This window comes from Sinocyclocheilus anshuiensis, unplaced genomic scaffold (genome assembly GCF_001515605.1).
Source record: "Sinocyclocheilus anshuiensis isolate Anshui unplaced genomic scaffold, SAMN03320099.WGS_v1.1 scaffold1176, whole genome shotgun sequence".
Classification (NCBI taxonomy): domain Eukaryota; kingdom Metazoa; phylum Chordata; class Actinopteri; order Cypriniformes; family Cyprinidae; genus Sinocyclocheilus; species Sinocyclocheilus anshuiensis.
The window spans coordinates 1-24,489 of record NW_015548248.1 but is presented as its reverse complement, the minus strand read 5'-3'; the positions used below and the strand labels follow the sequence as shown (position 1 = coordinate 24,489).

General features: G+C 33.1%; 1 pseudogene; it reads left to right on the top strand.

Annotated features, from left to right (window-relative positions):
* Nucleotides 1-23,207, top strand: part of LOC107655285 (uncharacterized) — a 97,046-nt pseudogene extending 73,839 nt beyond the window's left edge.
* Nucleotides 23,208-24,489: the final 1,282 nt, after the last annotated feature.

Below are 24,489 nucleotides of genomic sequence, written 5' to 3'. Positions count from 1 at the left end.
GACCCTTGACCGTCTGTGGTGTGTGTGTGTGTGTGTGTGTGTGTGTGTGTGTGTGTGTGTGTGTGTGTGTTCACAGCATGTGTTGTGTTTGTTTGTCTCACCTTGCAGTTTTCCTCAGTGTAACTGCATTATTAATCCCAGTCCCGCTGTGTGTGTGTATGCAGTGTGAGCAGTCTCATCTGCTGCGGGAGCATGAGGAGGTTCAGGAGAGGACGACGCTGCGCTACGAGGAGCGAATCACAGAGCTGCACAGCATCATCGCCGAACTCAACAAGAAGATAGACCTGCTGCAGGGAGCCACCATCAGGTCACACACACACACGCCTCATACATGCACGCATTCACACACACACACACTCACACTGCACAGATGAAGTTGACTTGAGCAGAATTTCTGCCTGTAATAAATACTGATTGTTAAAACAAAGCACAGTATTCAGTCCTGCTCGTCCAGTCATTAGATCTTCATCATTAGTGCTCGTTTGAGTAGGCTGGGAAAATGTTTCTAGTCGACTCAGCTGGACATTTGTTCCTCACAGAGATCGCCAGGACATACACACACACACACACACACACACATTCATAAAAATACACACACAAACACAAACATTATTTAAACCATGTGCTGCACACAATTGCTCAGAGAACAGTTGTGTTTGGACCACACATTTACATTTATGCATTTAGCAGATGCTTTTATCCAAAGCAGCTTACAGTACAGGAACATAAGCATGCACACGTACAGTATGTGTGTGTGTGTGTGTGTGTGTGTGTGTGTGTGAGCACAGCTGTCTGAGGTCAGTCTGGTCTTCAGCGCCGGCGGTGGTCTTGTCTGCTGAGACTCCCGGTAGAGTTTTACCCTTCAGCACCTGACCGGAGACACGCAGATCATCGCTGTCTGCATAGGCAGAAACCTGAAATACTAAGCAATTACAAAATTATAATTTGCATAAAGATATTGAAAACTATTTTTAGGACTATTGCGTTTTTTATGACATTTAAGCTAATTTATATTCTTAATTTTGATTAATGCATCTGAGTTTGTTTGTAATCTCATTATTCTCAGTGATGATCCTCATTAGATTCTCATCTGTAATACAGCCTGTTTTTTTTTTTTTATTAAAAACAGGTTTAATTAAAGGCAGTACAACAAATACTACCCTGATGTGTGAACACTTTGTGTTTAATTGTCATAAAATAATAAAGGTATAATAAAGATATAATAAAGGTAAAAGTAAAATAATAATAATATGGAAATAGTGTCATAATAATGCAAATTAATAATAATAATAATAATATCATGAAAATAATGTAATAATAATGCAAATATAAAATTATAAATATAAATGCATAATAATAATATCTTGAAAGTAATGTCATAATAATACTAATGTAAAATAAAAAATATAAATGTAAAATGATGTCATGAAAATAATGACAATAATGCAAATATAAAATAATACATGTAAATGTAAATTTAAAAATTTCTTAAAAATAATGCCGTAATGCAAAATAATAAATGTAAAACAATAGTCATTAAAATAATGGCAAAATAATGAAAATGTAAAATAGTAATTGTAAAATAATAATGTCTTGAAAACAATGACACAATAATGCAAATGTAAAATAATGTAAATATAAAGTAATGCTGTCTTACGAATAGTGTCAGTGATGAAAATGAAAAAAATATTAAATATAAAAGTAAAATAATACTGTCTTGAAAATAATGTCATAATTCAAAATAATAAATATAAATATAAAATAATAGTCATTAAAATAATGACAAAATAATGAAAATGTAAAATAGTCAATATAAAATAAAATAAATAATACATGTAAATATAAAGTAATACTGGCTTACAAATAATGTCAATAATGCAAAGGTAAAATAATAAATATAAATGTAAAATAGTAATGTCATGATAATAATATCATAATAATTCAAATGTAAAATAATATAATGAAAATAGTGTGATAATACTGCAAACGTAAAATAGTAAATATAAAATTTAGTGGCTTAATTTTCTTTATGCAAAATATCATTTTCCAACTGGATTGTATTACAAATATTGTTCGCTCTTTGACGAATTGCTTTGTTTCTCTTTTGTAAGTGGCTTTGGATAAAGACGTCCAATAAATGCATAAATGTAAATGCTGGCTGAAGTGTTGTCTATGAAGGCAGCTCACTAGGGCTTGGAGCAGAGCTTCTGTCCACTTCTGTATTCACTGAACACCTTCCCTCTGAAGCCTCTTACTGTTATTTATAGCTTTGTAACTCTTCTCCATGACAGATATCGGCTGCTTTAATGCTCCTTTAAATCTCCGTCTGGATAAATGTTACTCAAGCGCATCTCATCTTGTCATTTGGCCTGGGATCCCAGCAGGAGATGAGTGTCTCCTTTCATCGTTTATTCTGAAGATATCTCGCTCATCTTACTAAACGAACTGCATGAATATGAGCTCATGAATATTGAGTTGTGATGGGAGATGTGGTGAACTGGTGACCATGTGTCCTGTTTTCACGTGCGTTCAGCTGCATGTAAATGAGATCAACTCCCATGTTTAATTAGAAACGCCTCATATGTATGCAGCAGGTCGGGACGTTTGCATCCTCGTTAGGGAAATTAAAATATGCCAAATGACTCCAGGTCTCTGTTGACTATCATATTCATCCCTGAATCATAAATCTGTAATTTGATGCAGTTAACTTAGCTTGAGTTAAATGCAATATTAAAGGGGAAATTAGTTTCTAATTTTGTATCTTTTTATTATCTCAAAAATAAAAAAAATACGACTAAATGCAATTTATGTTTATTTGCTGATCAGTATGGAAACACACACACACAAAAACAGAATTACAAGATGTATAAATGCAATAAAAAATAATGGAAAAAGGTACTTGCGACTCTTATGTCACAATTTGAAAAAAAAAAAAACAGAACTGCAAGATATTAACTCAGAATTGCGAGATATAAAAGAAAAAAAGTCGAAAAATTGCAAGATGTTTTTTAGCTTTTTTGTTAATATTTTTTATTCCAAGGCAGAAAAAAAAAAACAGAATTGCGAGATGTAAACTCAGAATTCAGAGAAAAAAGTCAGAATTGGGAACGAGAAAAAATGTAACTCAGAATTGTGAGAACAAAACTCAGAATTCCGAGAAAAAAGACACATTTTTGAGTTGTAAATTTAGAATTCCGAGAATAAATTTCAAATTCCAAGAAAAAAGTCAAAATAGCGAGACATAAACTCTGAATTCCGAGAATAAAGTCAGAATTGGAAACGAGAAAAAATGTAACTCAGAATTGCGAGAACAAAAGTCAGAATTTGTGAGTTGTAAACTCAGAATTCAGAGAAATCAGACCGATTTGTGAGATGTAAAATCAGAATTGCGAGAATAAAGTCAGAATTGAGAGATGTAAACTCAGAATTCCGAGAAAAAAGACACATTTTTGAGATGTAAACTCAGAATTCCGAGAATAAACTTCGAATTCCGAGAAAAAAGTCAAAATAGCGAGACATAAACTCTGAATTCCAAGAATAAAGTCAGAATTGGAAACAAGAAAAAATTTAACTCAGAATTGCGAGAACAAAAGTCAGAATTTGTGAGTTGTAAACTCAGAATTCAGAGAAATCAGACCGATTTGTGAGATGTAAAATCAGAATTGCGAGAATAAAGTCAGAATTGAGAGTTGTAAACTCAGAATTCCGAGAAAAAAGTCAAAATAGCGAGACGTAAACTCTGAATTCCGAGAATAAAGTCAGAATTGGAAACGAGAAAAAATGTAACTCAGAATTGCGAGAACAAATTGCGAGTTGAAAACTCAGAATTCTGAGAAATCAGACCGATTTGTGAGATGTAAAATCAGAATTGCGAGAATAAAGTCAGAATCGAGAGATGTAAACTCAGAATTCCGAGAAAAAAGTCACATTTTTGAGATGTAAAATCAGAATTGCGAGAATAAAGTCAGAATTGAGAGATGTAAACTCAGAATTCCGAGAAAAAAGTCAAAATAGCGAGACATAAACTGAATTCCAAGAATAAAGTCAGAATTGGAAACGAGAAAAAATTTAACTCAGAATTGCGAGAACAAAAGTCAGAATTTGCGAGTTGTAAACTCAGAATTCAGAGAAATCAGACCGATTTGTGAGATGTAAAATCAGAATTCTGAGAATAAACTCTGAATTCCGAGAAAAAAGCCAAAATTGCGAGACGTAAACTCTGAATTCCGAGAATAAAGTCAGAATTGCGAGAACAAAAGTCAGAATTTGCGAGTTGAAAACTCAGAATTCAGAGAAATCAGACCGATTTGTGAGATGTAAAATCAGAATTCTGAGAATAAACTCTGAATTCCGAGAAAAAAGCCAAAATTGCGAGACGTAAACTCTGAATTCCGAGAATAAAGTCAGAATTGCGAGAACAAAAGTCAGAATTTGCGAGTTGAAAACTCAGAATTCAGAGAAATCAGACCGATTTGTGAGATGTAAAATCAGAATTCTGAGAATAAACTCTGAATTCCGAGAAAAAAGCCAAAATTGCGAGACGTAAACTCTGAATTCCGAGAATAAAGTCAGAATTGCGAGAACAAAAGTCAGAATTTGCGAGTTGAAAACTCAGAATTCAGAGAAATCAGACCGATTTGTGAGATGTAAAATCAGAATTCTGAGAATAAACTCTGAATTCCGAGAAAAAAGCCAAAATTGCGAGACGTAAACTCTGAATTCCGAGAATAAAGTCAGAATTGCGAGAACAAAAGTCAGAATTTGCGAGTTGAAAACTCAGAATTCAGAGAAATCAGACCGATTTGTGAGATGTAAAATCAGAATTCTGAGAATAAACTCTGAATTCCGAGAAAAAAGCCAAAATTGCGAGACGTAAACTCTGAATTCCGAGAATAAAGTCAGAATTGTGAGGAAAAATTCTGAATTGTGAGATATAAATTCGAAACTGTAAGAAAAAAAACATTATTATTATTTTTTTAATCTTTGGGGGAATCAAACTTCCATAGATTGGTGTTCACACTTGAATCAAAATGACAGTATCAACAGAACATCTCCACACTTTCTGCGTTGACTCTCCTCATCCTTCATAACATCTCTGTGTGTTTCTCAGGGAGGAGGATGAGTTTTCCGAGCTTCGCTCCGATCTCAGTCACAGCCAGCAGGAAGTTAACGAGGACGACCGGAGCGTCGATCAGGACCCCGACCAGGCGTCCATCTCACTGCCTGAGAACCAGTCCACACTGGTCACTGCAGACATGGGTGAGGAGCTGAACTGTTCAGTAAGACCCAAAAAACCGGGTGGATTATTATATTTCCAAATCCAATCTCAGAAATGCAGACTGACGCACAGGAAACCTGACGGAAATCTGAAAAACATGATTTATGAGGGACTGAGTCTCACAGCAGCCTGCCAAAAACATGTCCATATTGCATTCCAGCATCAAAAACAATTTATATTTGATATATACATGAACATGCCTATTTTGGAAATATTACTTTTTTTTAATGTTCATTACTATAATGCAAAAAAAGGTAACGTATTTACATAACAGTAATGAACATTATGCAATATAAATGTGCTTAATTGTTATAATAATGAAAATGTACAATAATAATTACTTGAAAATAATGACATAATAATACAAATGTAAAATAATAAATGTAAATATAAAAAACTGTCTTATAAATAACGTTAAAATAATGCAAATGTAAAATAATAAATAATCATAATAAATAATAATGTCATTAAAATAATAACATAAGGAAAATGTCAAATAAGTAATATAAATGTAAAATAATAATGCAATGAAAATAATGTTGTAATAATGCAAATGTAAAATAATTAATGTAAAATATTAATGTCATGAAAATCATGTCATAATGCAGATGTAAAATAATAAATATAATTGTAAAATAGTAATGTAATGAAAATAATTACAGTGAAAATGTAAAATAATAAATGTAAATGAAAAATAATAAATTTAAATGTGGAATAATACTTGTAAATATAAAATAATACTGTCTTACAAATAATGTTATAATAATGCACATGTAAAATAATGAATATAAACGTAAAATAAAAATGAATGAATATAATGTAAATCTAAAATAATAGTGTGATGAAAATAATGTTATACTGCAAATGTAATAAATGCAAATGTAAAATAATGTCAATTAAATAAGTAAAATTATATTTTAATTATTGAACATCATGCCTATTTTTGGGCAATGAAAATAATGTTGTAATAATGCAAATGTAAAATAATTAATGTAAAATATTAATGTCATGAAAATCATGTCATAATGCAGATGTAAAATAATAAATATAATTGTAAAATAGTAATGTAATGAAAATAATTACAGTGAAAATGTAAAATAATAAATGTAAATGAAAAATAATAAATTTAAATGTGGAATAATACTTGTAAATATAAAATAATACTGTCTTACAAATAATGTTATAATAATGCACATGTAAAATAATGAATATAAACGTAAAATAAAAATGAATGAATATAATGTAAATCTAAAATAATAGTGTGATGAAAATAATGTTATAATGCAAATGTAATAAATGCAAATGTAAAATAATGTCAATTAAATAAGTAAAATTATATTTTAGTTATTGAACATCATGCCTATTTTTGGAAACTGCAATTAAAGAAAAAAATACTTAACAATTAAGCACATTTGAACTGCAAAATGTTCGTTACTGTAATGCAAGAAAAGTATGTAAAGTATTTGCATTTCTGTAATGAAAACGTGTGGTCCTAAAAACAGGCTTCATTATTTTTATGCATTATATTTTTATTGTTTGTCTATAAATTTGGGGGTGAAATGTTGTGAGATTCACCCTAATGACACTCCGTTATCTTCACACAGTGACTTTGAATGGGTTTGCATGGGTTCTGGAGGTCACGTCTCTGTGTTTATCACTGCAGACTCATGGGAAATACTGGCCTCATTTACACACACAGACACCAGTGAGATCCAGTGTTTCTTCTAGACAGCAGTGAAGTTCATTAGAGAGCAAATAAAGGCTTTTGCTGAAAGAGAGAAACCTTCTTTGTGAGTGTGTTCAGTCTTGGTTTATAAGGACTCATTTTTCTGTGTGTAATCTTCATCTTCGCTCTGCTCTCTGTTGTTTTTCACTCGATCGAGCCGATGCGCTCCACACAAAAGCTTTTAAAGGCCTCAGCAGTCAGGATGCTGTCATTGTACCTTCAGCGGCTGTGATTCACTACCGCTGTATTGTATAGACATTCCCAGCATGCATCAGTCCCGTCTGTGAAAGGAAATGACAGATTCAGATTCTAGAAGCTTTATTGGAATGATTAAAACAGCTTTGCATTACAAAAGTGTTAATAATGGAGTTGTTTTCAAATCGCTGTTAGAGAAATTAACTTTTAAATTACATTTTTTGTATCATTGATATACTGTTATAGTTTTTGTTAATATTTTGAATTAGATTTTATTTTTATATTTTGTTTTCATTTTAATTTTAGTTAAAGTTTTATTCATTTTGTTGTTGTTGTTTTGTCATTTTTTTAACTTTTTGTGAAGCTTTAGTTATTTCAGTACTTAAACTAAATGGAAATGAGAAATGTTGTTTTGGCAACTAGCTGTTTTATTTTTATATTTTTTTTTATTTCAAGCAGTGAATGTTTTTTATGCTTTTAGCTTTAAATAACCCTGTTCAGACTGTATTCATTTATATATTCAGATTTACTAATTGTAATTATTATATAAATGTGTGTATATATCATTTAGATTTGTATCAATATACAAACTAATAGTTAATACTATACATATATATATATATACACACACACGTGTATATACAGTGTTGGGGAGTAACTAGTTACATGTAACGGCGTTACGTAATTTAATTACAAAATAAATGTAACTGTAATCAGTTACAGTTACTAAGAAAAAATGTGTAATTAAATTACAGTTACTTATGAAAATGTTAACGATTACAAAGGAGATTACATTTGACTATTTACACACATCCACATACAGATTTAATTGATTTCTTTCCCAAATTGCACTGACTACTCTGAGACATACGGCCCTATAATGTCCGCGATGCGGAAAACACAGACTGGTTCGTAGAATCCAGTCATAAAAACGGAATTCCTCAAAAGTAATCAGTTACATTACTTTAATAAAGTAATTGAAAAAGTTACACTACTATTACATTTTAAATAGGGTAACTTGTAATCTGTAACCTATTACATTTCCAAAGTAACCTTCCCAACACTGTGTATATATAATATACTATAAAAACTATATATCAAAAAAATCATATTTTTAGGTTGTCAAGTTGCAAATAACAAAACAAAAGGTTAAAGAATGTAATTAAAATGAGAAAAATAAGTTAGCATGAAGATGCTGACGAATCCCTTTTAAGTTAAAGCTCATACTTTAAATTAAAAAAGATGTATATACACATCTTTTAATTAATATTATTTGTTTCATTTTGAACAAAGCAGTTTCCATAAGTACAGACTGTCATTTACTTCATACAAAACTAAACTTCAGAATCATGCCAATAAAGTGATGAATCTCTAGTTGAAATGATCTTGGAGGTTCGATGTGAAGCGCTTCTGTTCATCCAGTGTTTTTCCCATGAGCGCTTTTATGTTTCATGATTAATATATCACGGCACATTCCATGCAGTCGGGAACATTAATACAGCTCTGGATCAATAATCTGCTCATGTCAGCGATCATATTGATTCATATGAGTTCTGATTTTTCCATTTCATTTGCCTGTTTGATGCTGGATGAGCAGGTTATGCAAGAGACGTCATGGAGTTCTCAGGTATAGTTAATGTAAATTATTGAATTAACTTATTATATAAATATTAAAACAAATACTATGTAGAAATATTTAATTACTACTATTATTATTATTAGTAGTAGTAGTAGTAGTATTAATACAATCTGCAGGAGACTTAATGGAGTTCTCGGGTATGGTTAATTAAAATTTTAATGTAAATTATTACATTAACATAAATGTTAAAAAATATATATTATATATAAATATTAAATTATTATTATTATAACGTTTTTTTATAATAAATAATAGCAACATTTTATTAAAATGTTTAATTTAATTTAATTTAATAATGAATCAAATCTGCAGGAGACTTCATGGAGTTCTCGGTATGGTTAATTTACATTGTAATGTAAATGATGTGTGTGTGTGTGTGTGTGTGTGTGTTAAATTGTTCTTATTATTACTAAATAAAAAAAATCTAATCACAAATGAGTCAATCATTGTCATCCAGTGTAGAGCTGTACAGTACAAATGTGAAGCAGCTCAGGTCCTTTGAGGAGTTCATATTGAGATCTCGGACTTCTGACAGACTTTGGTGTCTTGGCAAATCTGAGCACTGAGTTTGAGACTTTAGAAGAGACACATGGGAGATTACTGGGATCATTTTCTCAGGAGAAACATCTGAGAATCAGGAGATTTCAGAAAAGGTCTCAGTTTGCTCCCTATTTTGATCTCATTGCTGTCTGGGAGAAAAAGGTGAGACGTTATAGTAATTGTATTTGTGTTTTTTCTTTACTATACTTTTATATGATTTTTAAAACATTTTTTTCTATTTATTTTTAAGCTGTTTATTTAGTGTTCATGTTGCATTCTTTAATTTTACTGTTATTGTTAGCATTTTTTTTCTTTATGAATGACTCAGCTAAAACAGGATGCGAGTGCAGTTTCATGCTGGAGAAATTCCCAATAATGGACTCCAAGTTGACTGAGATGCGTGTGTTTTTCCAGATAACTGCAGTGACCTGAACTCGTAGCTGCAGCGGGTTTTGACGGGGCTGGAGAGCGTCCTCTGCGGCCGTAAGAAGAGCACATGCAGCCTGTCCGTGGCGGAGGTGGACAGACACATCGAGCAGCTGACCACCGCCAGCGAACACTGCGATCTGGCCATCAAGGTAAAACACCTGAGAGATGCAGTACAGGAGCCAACAGACTGGCTCATGCATGCAGTGCACAATACCACAAACTGCAGTCTGACCATTTCTGCATGTTACGTAGCTTAACTTTCAACTATACACTCTGACACTTTCGCAGCTCGATCTGGTAAAAACCTTTCAACATAGATGGGAAAAGACTTGGAAAATCTGGAAAACTTTGTCAAATTTGGTGTCTACTTCTTTGGCGAAGAGTGATGCATGAAAGTTATTCACACATGAAATAATCTGTGAATTCAGATCACGACATATTCCCACTAATTTAATCTGTTTTTCTATACAAACATTTGTCATAACTGTTTTTAATGATTTTGAAAGAAGTCTCTACTACTCACCAAGGCTGCATTTATTTGATCAAAAATACAGTAAAATGTGAAATATTTTTACTATTTAAAATAACTGTTTTCTATGTGAATATATTGTAAAATATAATTTATTTCTGTGATCAAAGCTGAATTTTCAGAATCATTACTCCAGTCTTCAGTGTCACATTATCTTCAGAAATCATTCTAATATTCTTATTTGCTGCTCAAGAAACATTTCTGATTATTATCAATGTTGAAAACAGTTGTGCTGCACAATATTTCTGACGAAACCGTGATGCATTTTATTTTTCAGGATTCTTTGATGAACAAAGTTTTAGAACAGAAATTTGAAATAGAACATTATAAATGTCTTTACTCTCACGTTTGATCAATTTAATGCATCCTTACTGAATAAAAGTATTAATTTCTTTAAAAAAACTTTTAATATATGTTTTAGATTCACTCACGCCTAAATAGCTCACACACAAAAAAAAGCTATGATTGGTCTCTTTACCTGTCAATCAGTCGGTCTCTTCTTAAGTGGGCGGTTCTTGACCAAAATAAGCTGCAAAGTAGACTACACTTATATTACAATGTTTCATGTTAATAGTCAAAAGTCTGAGACTGTGGAGCTGAATGACTCTTCATTTCATATTTATACCCACTTTTTCCTCATGCTCGTATTATCAATAATTCAATACAGACTGTAGGATGTGAGTGATGTCAGTATAGTCTGATGTTTTGCTGCTGACTCACTGGTAGAAGAGCGTTTAGGCCTGTAGTTCCTGGACTGTTTTAGCACCAGAGTCGTAGCACCAGAGTCGTCATCTCGGCCTCCAGCGCTGCTGATCCTGCATGAGTGTGTGACGCTTCATTTCACGGCTCTGCTGTGTAATCCGGTTTACTGGTGCGGTCAGACCATCAGAGGCCGCGCTGCAGTTATAATAGTCTCCCGCTGCTTGCAAAACTGCTTTTTTTCTCAGGAGAAACATCTGAGAAGCAGGAGACTTGAGCAAATGTATTCCTTTGCTTTGCATTTTGATCTCACTGCTGCTGTCTTGAAGAAACAATTAAAAGATTATAATGAGTTTTCTGTATTTATTAATACTGTAATATGATTTTAAAAACTATTTTATTGTTTTTATTTTATTCTATTCATGTCTTTTCAAAACTGTTGTTTTTTTCAGACTAGTGTAAAGAAAACATCCAAAATACACATTGAAGTGTTTATTTTATTGCATTAATCTATCTGTGTCTGTAGATTTCAGTTACAAACAATATCATGAAAGAGATTTTTCTTCACTTCAGCAGCACTTACATACACAAAACTTTAAAGTTTTATTCCTATCTCTATTCTGAAGGTTTTTACTGAGGGGTTTGTTTATATATCATTCCCCTGGTTTTATTATTGCACTTCATCTATTTGCATCTGTTGTTTTCAGTTACAATCCATATCTTTAAAGAGTTTTTTTCTCCACTTCAGCAACACTTACACCAAAATTTACAGTTTTATTATTTTCTATATTCTAAAGGTTTTTACAGAGGGGTTTGTTTATATATCATTTGCATGGTTTTATTCTAGCATTTTATCTATTTGTGTCTGTAGATTTAAATTTAATCCATATTTTTAAAGGCTGTTTTCTCAAACTGAGTTTTTTCTCCACTTCAGCAGCACTTACAAACACCAAAACTTAGAGTTTTATTCTTATGTATATACTGAGGGTTTTTATAGAGGGGTTTGTTCATATGTAATTTGCCTGTTTTTTTAGTACACTTTATCTATTTGAGTCTTTAGATTTCAATTGCAATGCATATCTTTAAAGGCCATGAGTTTTTTCTCTGAATAAGCAGCACTTACATACACCAAACTTTAGTTTTATTCTTATTTATATTCTGAAGGATTTTACTGAGGGGTTTGATCATATATCATTCACCTGTTATGTATTTAACATTTAATTCCTAAAACATTGTGAAATTTTTTTTTTTTCAGTCTGTCGACAGTAAGGTAACTATTTTTCTGATTTACAGAGTGATAAAAAGAGAAATACAAAATCCCCTCTGTAAAAACCTTTAATTCTAATATTTCAGCAAAATCAAACAATTTTGAATTTTGAACCTGGCTTCATCCAATGTTCATATGGAAATTACAATACTAGACATATTGTATGTCAATGTGTTTTCCGCCTCAGAACACAGCAGCAAAATCCCATGTTCAGATCTTTGTTCTGGAAATACATGCAAAGTAGTGCATATTTAAATAGATAATGCATTACTTGCATATTTAAACAACATTTCAGAAAACGTGTAATACTAAACCATTGTCTTAATCTACTCTGATTAATCAGCTTGGGAAGTATGGTGATATCAATTAGTTAAAACTTTTACCATTTTCACCTTGCATTAATTTTACTTTATGAACTTTCCTATTATTGTTCAGCAATTTTTAAAGCTTAATAAATTAAAAACAAGCTGACTAAAGTGAGTTTCGAGTGCAGTTTCATGTGGAAACGTCTCCTCCTTTTTGCTGAAGAGCACTAAAAGAAAGAGTTTGTCCTTAAAAGTGTGCACTTGCTCTTAGAAGTTACATAAAACCAGGCAATGAAATTAGTATTTTACAGATCAAGAACATGCTTTCTAGTTTTGTGTAAAATATGCATCAGATGGTTATTTAACTGACTGTGTAAGAGTCTTTAATGATTTTGAAAGAAGTCTCTTCTGCTCACCAAGGCTGCATTTATTTGATCAAAAATACAGAAAAAATGTGAAATAGTTTTACTATTTAAAATAGCTGTTTTCTATGTGAATATATGTTAAAATGTAATTTATTCCTGTGATCAAAGCTGAATTTTCAGCATCATTACTCCAGTCTTCAGTGTCACATGATCTTCAGAAATCATTCTAATATGCTGATTTGCTGCTCAAGAAACATTTCTGATTATTATCAATGTTGAAAAGAGTTGTGCTGCACAATATTTTTGCGGAAACTGTGAAACATTTTATTTTTCAGGATTCTTTGATGAATATAAAGTTCAAAAGAACAGCATTTATTTGAAATAGAAATGTGGTAATGTCGTATGAGTATGAAACTAAGCTTTGCTAACTTGGTTTGTGTGATGTTTGTGTGTGTTTGCAGACGGTGGAGGAGATCGAGGGCGCTCTGGGCCGTGACTTCTACCCCAGTCTGTGTGAGGAGCGTGTGCGCTGGGAGAAGGAGCTGGCTGGACTCCGGGAGGAGAACGAGAGCCTGACGGCGATGCTGTGCAGTAAAGAGGAGGATCTCAACCGCACCAAAGCCACCATGAACGGCATCCGAGAGGAGCGAGACCGCCTGCGCAGACGTGTGAGTGACCACGCATTAAACCACGCATTAAACATGCAACAAACTATTGCATTATGACAAATTACTACTGATTCATCATTTCGGTTTAGGGATTCAAACCACCAACCTTTCTCCACTCATTAATAGTCTGCTTATAGTCTAATTATTTTGTCCATATTCCAGGTAAGCTGAGGTTAAACATATAGTATAATTCTTCCATTTGTGTAATTACATAGTTTTGATGACTTTATTTAAACATGTTAATTTTATGGTTGTTATCTGTGACGATAAGAAAACAGTCAGTGTAAGAAATAGTTTGTGGAAGTATGTTATATTCATTGTATCATTAAATAAATGTGGTATGTTTTTGCTGTTTTTATGCAAATTTTTATTAGAATTCTAAAACATTTTACTATAATATTATACTAAACTTCTTATTATAATATATATATGTATAATCTTTAAAAAAATCTTTAAAATGATAATCTAATATATATATATAAGTTTGTAGAAGTATCTTGTATTCATTATATTGTTTTTTATATTGTTTTTGTGATATTTTAAAAATCTTTTCATTATAAACTTTTTAAAAAACATTTTACTAAAATTTACTATAAATTACCTTAATTTATACTATAATTTACTATAAATTACTCTATTACAGTAATGAGTATCTAATCATAATCATCATTTACAAACGTACAAAAGTAAAACATCTGGACACATGCAGTAATGAGACTTTAGGGGTTAAATTAGTTTAATTATCATGAAAATAAGACAACATTTAATGGTACAAAATTATATTATATTATATATTATATTATAGTTTGTGTAAGTATCTTGTATCTTGAGTGTTTTGTGCTCAGTTCTGATCACTGGAAGTCGTACGGTCTGATTCAGTCTCTTCCTGTGAGAAGAGAAAGTCATTAAAGTCTTATGGGAGATGCTGCTGGTCTTTCTGGGCCACAGATGCTCCTGTTTTTATTCTCGACTGATGTTAATGACATTCAGGTGTTCACAGTCAGATCAGTCTCACACACCAGCTGAAGTAAAAGTCCTAAAAATGTGATATTATTTGTTTGTCAAATGCATTTCTGGCAGACGCTTTTATCCGAAACGCCTTGCATTGCATTTTAAGTATAAATATTATCAATATTGTAGTGCTATTCTAACTGTTTGAGCTACAGGAATGGATCAGTCCTGACTTCATGTTAGGAAGAACATATTTACAGAATGAAATATCCAGTGGGATTTTACTTTACCAGCCTGTTTCCTAATTAAAGAATCAGGGTGGAAATTTTTTTAAATGTTGAATGTACAAATTATTTTGTACTCATTGTGTGTACAGTTGATGAAGAACATTTTCCCCCAGAATCTCATTACTCTAAAATATGTATATGTTGTATAAATTATACATTTATTTATTTTGCCTTTAAAATCAAACACTGAATTGTATTTTTTTTTTAAATAATAGAATTATTAAAAAATAATAAAAAATATAATAATAAATAATAAAATAAAGTCTACTATTGATCAAGACACTTTTATGCTAAACTATTATGCTCTTGATCAACACACTTAACCTAAATAAAATAAAATGAAAATAAATAATAAAACAAAATACAGTTCAGTTTTATTTGCGTAAAGCAAAAAAAAAAAAACACTTCAAATTACCGAAAACAAACTTTAATTAGCTTTTGACCAACATGGCATAAAAAACAGATGTCTTATCTTTTTCAAAAAAATATAATTTGCTTTTATATGCACATTTGAGCCTCACGTCAGAAACACACTGAGACGCAGTAACGTGGTCTCAGCATCGCTACAATAAACCCGATCCCGTCAGAAACGGCAAGCGATGCATCGGACCAATTCCACGAGCACGGACAGATTTCATTAGAGATAAATCACAGGCCGTTTGTATGTCATAGGTCTGACCCGGCTGTTTCTATAAAAGCCTTTGGCCTTTTTCACTCGCTGCATTTCAGGGCTAATCATGTTAGTGTGCTAACCGGCTTCAGATGGCCAGATTCGATTACAGACCGCATCTAAAAGCAGCAGACTAATCGATCCAAACAGGTTTGTGCTGTGCTTTTTTCTGAGAGCGATCCGAGGACAGCGGCATTCCTTATTTAAGCTCAATACAAAGATCCATCAGCATTAGCATGTCTGTTTCTGTAACACCAAAAGGATGACTCTTTGCAGCATTCATAAAAACTGGAAAAAAAAAATCCTTAACCAGTTATAAAAAAATTTACTTTTCCATTGAGGAGTGAAATTTACCCCCTTGATGCATTAGAGTCCATTTTGACACGGAAGAGATACATAACAATTTCTAAAAACTGCATAGTTGTTAGTAAGGGAACAAAACTTTGCAAGTGTTTTAAGACCCTCAAAATACACATCTTTTTTTTTTTATCATTATTTTTTAAGAGATATAACCATGTTTTGTATTCGAGTCATTTTTGACCGGGGTATGTATGGAGTACCATTTGTGTCAAAAATACTTTTGTAAAATTATCTATGAAGATATATTAGTGTCAAAAAAATTTTATTATATATATTTAGCCTTTTTCCCATATCTCACACACTTTAGGGACTGAATTTTGTTGCTAACATGAATATGTACACCTATTGACCAACCATTGCAGCATGAAAATAACATTTATTTACTTTGTTTGAAAACTTTTTAAAATAATAGTTATGTTGTTTTAATGTTGTTTTGTTAAAAATAAATATGTATGTTTCAAAAATGTAGACTGTTTTTGAGCAATCATGAGTTATAAAGCCAAAGGAATTTAATTAAATTGTATTCATTCTATTGGGGTTAATACTAATAATTCTCAGATTATATGTTCTTATAAATTTCATACAATAATATATTCAAGTAAGATTTCTCATCAATAGTGAAAAATATACAAATATATATTTTGTAAAGTCAAGTCATCTTTATTTATATAGCGCTTTATACAATACAGATTGTGTCAAAGCAGCTTTACAGTTTTAAACAGGAAAATAGTGTGTCGATAATGCAAGAGGACAATAGTAAACACTCAATTTTTCATTTAAAGTCAGTTAATTGTAGTAAGCAAGCCAAGGCGACAGTGGCAAGGAACCAAAACTCCATCTGTGACAGAAATGGAGAAAAAACCTTGGGAGAAACCAGGCTCAGTCGGGGGGAAACCAGCATGGCGTGGTTTAATTCCAGGCTGCAACACAGGTGCAGAGGACTTGTCTGGTTCCCGCGGTCTTGTGCCGATGGTCGTCTAGTTGACGAAGTTTTCACAGGGGATCTGTCTCTAGGGTTCATCTAGTTGACATGGTCTCCGCTGACATTCAGGGCTGTAGAGGTCGTCTCTAGGTGCTGATCCACCATCTGGACTGGATATGGACTGGATCCGGGTGGCAGAGAGCAGTCTCTGTACTATGATTCGGTCTAAATCCTGACTGGAAATCCTCACAGATAACATTTCTCTCTAAGAAGAAACAAAGCTGAGAGGATACTGCCTTTTCTCGTATTTTTGACAGAAAAGGGAGATTTGAGATCAGTCTGTAATTAACTAATTCTTTAGGATCAAGTTGTGGTTTTTTAATGAGAGGCTTAATAACAGCCAATTTGAATGTTTTAGGGACATATCTTAAAGACATTGATGAATTAATAATTTTCAGAAGAGGATCTATGACTTCTGGAAGCACCTCTTTTAGGAGCTTAGATGGAATAGGGTCTAACATACATCTATAGCAGAGAATGAGTGGAATTGTTCCTCAGGGGAACTATCTGATGCGATACTGTGGCTGACGGCTGCATGGTTAGAATTTTATCTCTAAGCGATAATGTGGTTGACGGCTGCATGGTTATAATTTTATCTCTAATAGTATCGATCTTGGAAGTAAAGAAGTTCATAAAGTCATTACTGCTGTGCTGTTGGGAAAGGTCTGTGTCTGTTGATGATTTTCGTTAATTTAGCCACTGTACTGAATAAATGCCTGGGATTGTGTTTGTAAGTAGATCTAGCAGTTTTTAAGGCTTTTCTGTAGGAGGAAGTACTTTCCCTCCGTGCAATACGAAATACCTCGTGTTTTGTTTTTTTCCAGCTGTGCTCCATTCTCTGGGCTGCTCTCTGTAAGGCATGGTGCTCGTTATACCACGGTGTCAGACTGTTTTCCTCACCTCGTGTTTTGTTTTTTTCCAGCTGTGCTCCATTCTCTGGGCTACTCTCTGTAAGGCATGGTGCTCGTTATACCACGGTGTCAGACTGTTTTCCTCAATCTTCTTTAAGCGTAAAGGAGCAACCGTATCTAAAATGCTAGAAAAGACAGAGTCAATAGTTTCTGTTACACCATCAAGTTTTTCTGAGCTATTGGATATGCTGAAGAATTGAGACAAGTCAGGAAGATTATTTACGAAGTAGTCTTTTGTTGTAGAAGTGATGGTTCTAAAGTATTTGTAACAGGGAGTTGAATTTGCAGCTTTAGCTATATGGAGTATACACGAGACTAGATAATGATCCGAGATATCATCGCTCTGCTGCAGAATTTCAGCGCCATTAACATCAATTCCATGTAACAGTATTAGATCTAAAGTATGATTATGACAATGATTAGGCCCTGTATAAAATTAGTATTTATTTATTTTACACATTGTACAAACTTGAACATAACATTAGAATTTATTTGTTTGTTTGTTTATTTTTTTGTGTTGTTAACACAATTGAACAAATTTGAACATTAAATTGGCATTTATTTATTTAATTATTATACACCATTGTATAAAGTATGAAATAGTGATCTTAAAAGGAGGACAAAAGAGCGTCCGACTCAAGCCTGTGCCAGTAGGCGGACACGGTATTTCCAAACCGGATTGTCGGACCTAAAACCGGACTTGTGGCCAGTCTAATCATGATCCGGATCTGAAGCACGGCTATATTTAAACTCACACGCCGCAGCCGCTCGAGTCAAGACATGCCGACCAGACCATAATTACTAGCCTGGCTTTGTGGCGGTGGTTTGTTTGATTGGACTGGACTACCGCAGGTCAGCTGTGTGTGTGTGTGTGTGTTTGCGCCACTTTAATGCCGCTGTCATCCATCTAAGTCACAGACAATCGCTTACACACTCACTGCCGTCCATTACAGACCGCGAGGATGGACAACATTGAGCTGCTAAGTTAAATATTGATATTTTCTCTTTGTTAAGAGCTGATGGGCTCGAGCGGCTGATGGAGAGATGTTTTCAGTGCAAACACATCAGGGCTTCTCAACCACTTGTGCTTTAGGAACCCAACAGATTAAAAGCATTGTTAAAAGCATTATCATGCAAAAACGAGATCAAACACTGAACTGTAATATTGTTAGTATGAACTGAACGGATCCAACAACACGCCTGACACCGAACAAACAGACTAAATGAGCAGCGTTTTCTTCATAAACTGTACACACAATTCATTCATACATTCAATTATTGAGCTTGTTTGTAAATCTTGTTATTTTCAGTGATGATTATGGTTAGATTCTCATTATTGCAATACAGTATTTGAATGTATTATTATATTATATTATATTATATTATATTATATTAAATTATTATGCACATTTCACTTCAAATTATATGTATGTTTATTTTATTTTTTAAATGTGACCTGTAGATGTTTTTAAAGTTTTTGTTTTTTTTGATGGTTTATTTTAATTATGTTTTTAAATGTGACCTATAGATGTTTTTGGAGATTTTTTTTTTTTTTATGGTTTATTTTATTTTATTTGATTTATTTTCGAGATATTTTTTGTTTTTGGTTCTTTTGTGGTTTATTTTATTTTGTTTTGTTTTGTTTTATTTTATTTTATTTTTTAAATGTGACCTGTAGGTGTTTTTATGAGATTTTTTTTAATAGTTTATTTTAAGTATGTTTTTAAATATGACCTATAAATGTTTTTTGAGATTATTTTTTTATGGTTTATTTTATTTTATTTTGTTTTATTTTATTTTTTAAATGTGACCTGTAGGTGTTTTTTGAGATGTTTTTTTTAATGTTTTATTTTATTTTATTTATTTTTTAAACATAACTTCGTTTATTTTTTTTTTAAATGTGACTTCATTTCATTTTTAATTTTTTTTTTATTAATTAAAAAAAAATTTGGTGGTTTATTTTATTAATTTTTTTAATGTGACCTGTAGATGGTTTTATGAGATTTCTTTGATTTATTATTCTATTTCTTTATTTCTTTATTTTAATTAGTTTTTATTTTTGATGGAGGTTTTTTTTTTTTTTTTTTTTTTTTTTTTTTTTTTTTTGGCCGGGTAGAGGTTTTTTGGGGTTTTTTTTTTTTTTTTTTTTTGTATTTCTTTTATGTGACGTGTAGAAGTTTTTGTGAGATTTTTTTTTTTTTTTTTTGGTAAAATGAGCCTACACTACCTATTGATTGACAGATTAGCTAAAATATTGAGCAAGCATGAGGAAAGAATAAGTGATATTTGAGAACTTTGTGAATGATCTGTAAACTCAGATTCCATGTGGTCTGAGTCAGTTATATGTCTGGCTCATGTAATAATCATAATAATAAGAGCTCTAGAGCCGTTCAGAGTGCTGAAGCTCAGTCTGATGTTGTGTGAGCTGCATTACTTCAGGATTCAGTCCTTCATTTGTCCTTTGGCAGCCTTTCCACTGGCAGGAGAAGCTTTATTTGCCTTAAAAAATTCACAATCGTTGCCAACATAACACAGATGCGGCTCTGAGACACTCGCTAGAAACATGAGTGTGTTCGAAACAAAAATCGATTCTGAGGCACAAGTATTTCACTGCAGGTCAGAAAAGGTTGATTTCTGATTCTCAATGCACTCATTGACCCGGCTCAGCAGTGTGTGTGTGTGGTGTTTCTTCATGTATTGGATGAGAGATCTGTGATCATCATGGCTTCTGCTGCCTCTAATATAGACTGAACTGAAGCCACATGAATGCAGATGCTGAACAAACCTCAGTGTCTAGATTTAGCTCTAGAGCTGCACTCTGAACTCAGTCTGTAGAGGGGAAAACTGACTGCTGCTCTTCTGAAATGAGTCGTTCAGTGTGACTTTCAGATCTTTTTGACAGGTTTGACAGGTGTGTTTCTGTCCCTGCAGGTGCGAGAGCTGCAGACGCGTCTCCAGAGTGTTCAGCCCGGCGCTCCGTCCAGTCCTGGGCGTCTGACGCCGGCGGGACGTCCCATCAACCCCAGCACCGGAGAACTCAGCACCAGCAGCAGCAGCAACGACATCCCCGTCGCCAAAGTAGTTGATAGCATTTTGTTAAAGCCATTTATTTTGAGTTATTTTAGTACAAGTTAAACTAATCAAGTTTAACAAAATGAGAAATTATGTCTTGGCAACTAGCTGAAATAAAATAAAATAAATGTAAGTTTGTTTTTTTAATATATTTTATTTCAGTTATAATATACTTTTTTTGTTATGGTTTTCGTTTTAGTTAATTTTTTTTAAATATTTTTATTTCAGTTTTAGTTATTTTAGTACAACTGAAACTAAATTAAAATGAGAAATAGTGCCTTGGAGACTAGCTGAAATTTTTTTAGCTGAAAGTTTTTTTTATATTTATTATATTTAAATATAATTTTTTATGGGATTTTATTTTATTTATAAAAATTGTTTTACTTATTTTATTTTATTCATTTTAATTTTTATTGTTTATTAATTTTATTTTTCCATTTTATTTTGTTTAAATGCCTTGATCAAGAGCATAATAGTGATAGCAGATTTTATTGTATTATTATTAGTAGTATTTTTAGGTTAAGTGCCTTGATCAAGAGAATAATAGTGATAGTAGATTTTATTTTATTGTTTATTCTTTATTTTTTCAGCAGTCTGATGCTCTTCTGAAGTCATGTGATGCTTTGTGTGAGAAACTGACCCACATTAAGTCGTTTCATTTTAGAGTTAAACAGCTCCAGTCCTTCACTTTCCTTATTTGAAATGAAGGTCAGAATTTAAAATAAAATGTACCTTGTGTGTTTCATAGAAAAAAAACTCATACAGGTACATATAAGATGACGGAAGTATTTTTTTAAACACACGGCTGCACTTTATAATGCTCATGCTGTATGTTTGCTTGTGTGTTTGTTTGTGTGTGTGTGTGTTTGTTTGTGGCAGGGGGCAGAGCGAGTGAAGCTGTCGAAAACACGCTCAGAATCACTGCCAGCGGAGAGATCCGTCCTCGGCTCCGAAATCAGCAGCATCGGGGTCAGACACAGCTTTATATTTATATTCGTTTTTATTCATATTTTGAATATTTTCTGATTTCACTTTAATCCTTTTGTGTTTTTGTAATTTTTATTATTTTTTATATTTTATTAAATACAAATACTATTAAATATAATAAATATTATAAATTTTTATTTATTTATTTTAGCTATTTTAGTACTTAAAATTAAACTAAATGAAAATGAGAAATGCTTGAGAAAGGTTTTTTGTTTAATATTTTATTTTATTTTAGTTAACTTTTATTGTATATCAAGTAGTGACATTTTTTTAGGGTTTTAGTTTTAATTAACTATAGGTAAAATCTCACTAGATGGTCCCTTTCGTTAACATTAGTTAATGCATGTTAGTTCTTAAAAATACAATTCTTCGTTGTTTGTTCATGTTAGTTGACAGTGCATTAACTAAAGTTAACTTTTCATTTTAAAAATGTATTAGAAAATACTGAAGTGGACATTAACTGTGATTAACAACTGCTCTAGAAGTATAATTCATGCTTACTAGTGTAGTTAACAAATAAAGCCTCATTGTAAAGTGTTACCTAACTATAAGAGCTAATGTACGTGGATCGCTGGATTAACCAGATAATAACTATCCTATCTGTTTTAAACTGCACATATAAAGCAGTCGATCATCCAGAAGATGTGCACACTGCATACTGTACTAACAGTATGAGTAGTATGCTAGTGTGCTTTTTCGGCGTCAGGCTTTTATGATTTTGAATTCTCAGTGATCCGTTAAATCTGTCGGTGAAACTAAGCATTGATGGCAAAGATTACACTATCTTTATTAGCTCAGACTCGATGAGATGCTTTGTTTGCGGTGCTTTTGGACACGTTAGACAAACTTGCCCGAATCGAGACAGGCCGGCAGGCCTTCCAGCGGCTCCGGCTGCAGATGCGGAGAACAGCGAGAGGGCGGCTGGCGCGGATGTTGCTTTGGCCGCTGGGGTATCAGAACCCCAGCCGGGCGAGGCGTTGTCGGCGCCGGGTGACTTGCCCGAGAGACCGGCGCTGGTTGCCTCTAAAGACGGCCTGGTGGAGGCTGCTGAGGAGGCTGCTGGGCCGAGTCATATTCCCGCTGTGCCGCAGGCAGAGACGAGCCCGGAACAGGTGTGCTTGCAGTCCGTGCCTGAGACCGATTCGCTTTGTTTTGGAAAACAAACGCAGCCTGACAAAACTGAGAGTAACACAATTATTGATGACACGTTTAGTCAGAGTCAAGATGACATTTCATCTCAAGAACTTGTGGATTTAAAGCTACAAATGGATGATTCTGACAAGGAATGTGAAGAAGACACAGATATAATGGACAACGACGCGATGGATTCAGAGCCTGCCTCTGGAGGTACGACTAAACTTTATTCTGTTCAGCAGATTAATAACTTTCTTGATATTACAAAGGGGCTTCGCAAAACCAAAATTGAGTCATATTTTCCTGATTTAAAAGTGTTTTTGCTGTCTGGTACAATGGCTATGAGAAAAGCTTCCTTTGATGAGCTTGACAAACCCAAACGGTACCGTCTTAAAAAGCTTCTTAGTAATGTCAGAAGTTCCTTAAATGTACAAGGTAAAAAATGAGTATGGCTTGGTTACCTGAAAAATACTCTTGCGGATTGGTGTTATTGAGTGTCTATTTTATATTTATTTTCATGGCACCTTTGAGAATTAGTTCATTGAACATTAATGGGTGTCGAGATGCTACGAAAAGGGCTAGTCTTTTTGATTATATTATGATGAAGAGTGCCGGTGTGGTATTTTTACAGGAAACTGTGAATAATCTGAATAATCAGATACAGTGGTTGAGTGAATGGAAGGGTCAGGCGATCTTGAGTCATGGCTGTGCAGGGGTTGAATGGAAGGGTCAGGCGATCTTGAGTCATGGCTCTAGTGTCAGTGCAGGGGTGGCTATATTGCTGCCACCTGACTACAAAGATCAACCTGTCAGTATTTTTGAACTAGTTTCTGGTCGATTGCTGAGAGTTGATGTAACTATTCACGGCATTGATTTCTCTTTTGTCAATGTGTATGCACCCAATATTGGATCAGACCGTGTTATTTTAAACTTAAAACTTAAAACTGCCTTAAGTCATGTTTCTCATGACAGGACCGTTGTACTGGCTGGGGATTTACTTTAAGTTTTAAGTCATACTTTAGACAGGAACCATGAAGAACCCCACAGTAAATCAGCAGATGTGCTTCGGTCTTTGATTGTTTATCACGATCTTGTTGATGTTTGGAGAGAATCATTTCCTCAGGTTAGGCAATATACCTGGGTGAAAGTAAACTCCAATATGGTATCTGGGGCTAGGCTGGATAGGATTTATGTACAAAAAAGTAAAAGAGACCATTTCCATAACAGCTGTATATTTCCTACTGCTTTGTCTGATCATCATTTCGTATCTATTGATGTTGTCACTACAGAGAGCACTTTCAAGTATTCCTATTGGAAATTTAATAGCAGATTATTATTAGATCACAACTTTGTGCACTCTTTCACTCATTTCTGGGAGATCTGGAGAGAGAGGAAAATACAGTATAAGTCCCTGAGCCAGTGGTGGGACATTGGCTAAATTCAAATCCAGTTGTTTTGCCAGAGTTACTCTACTTATATAAAAAGTTCTTTGGAC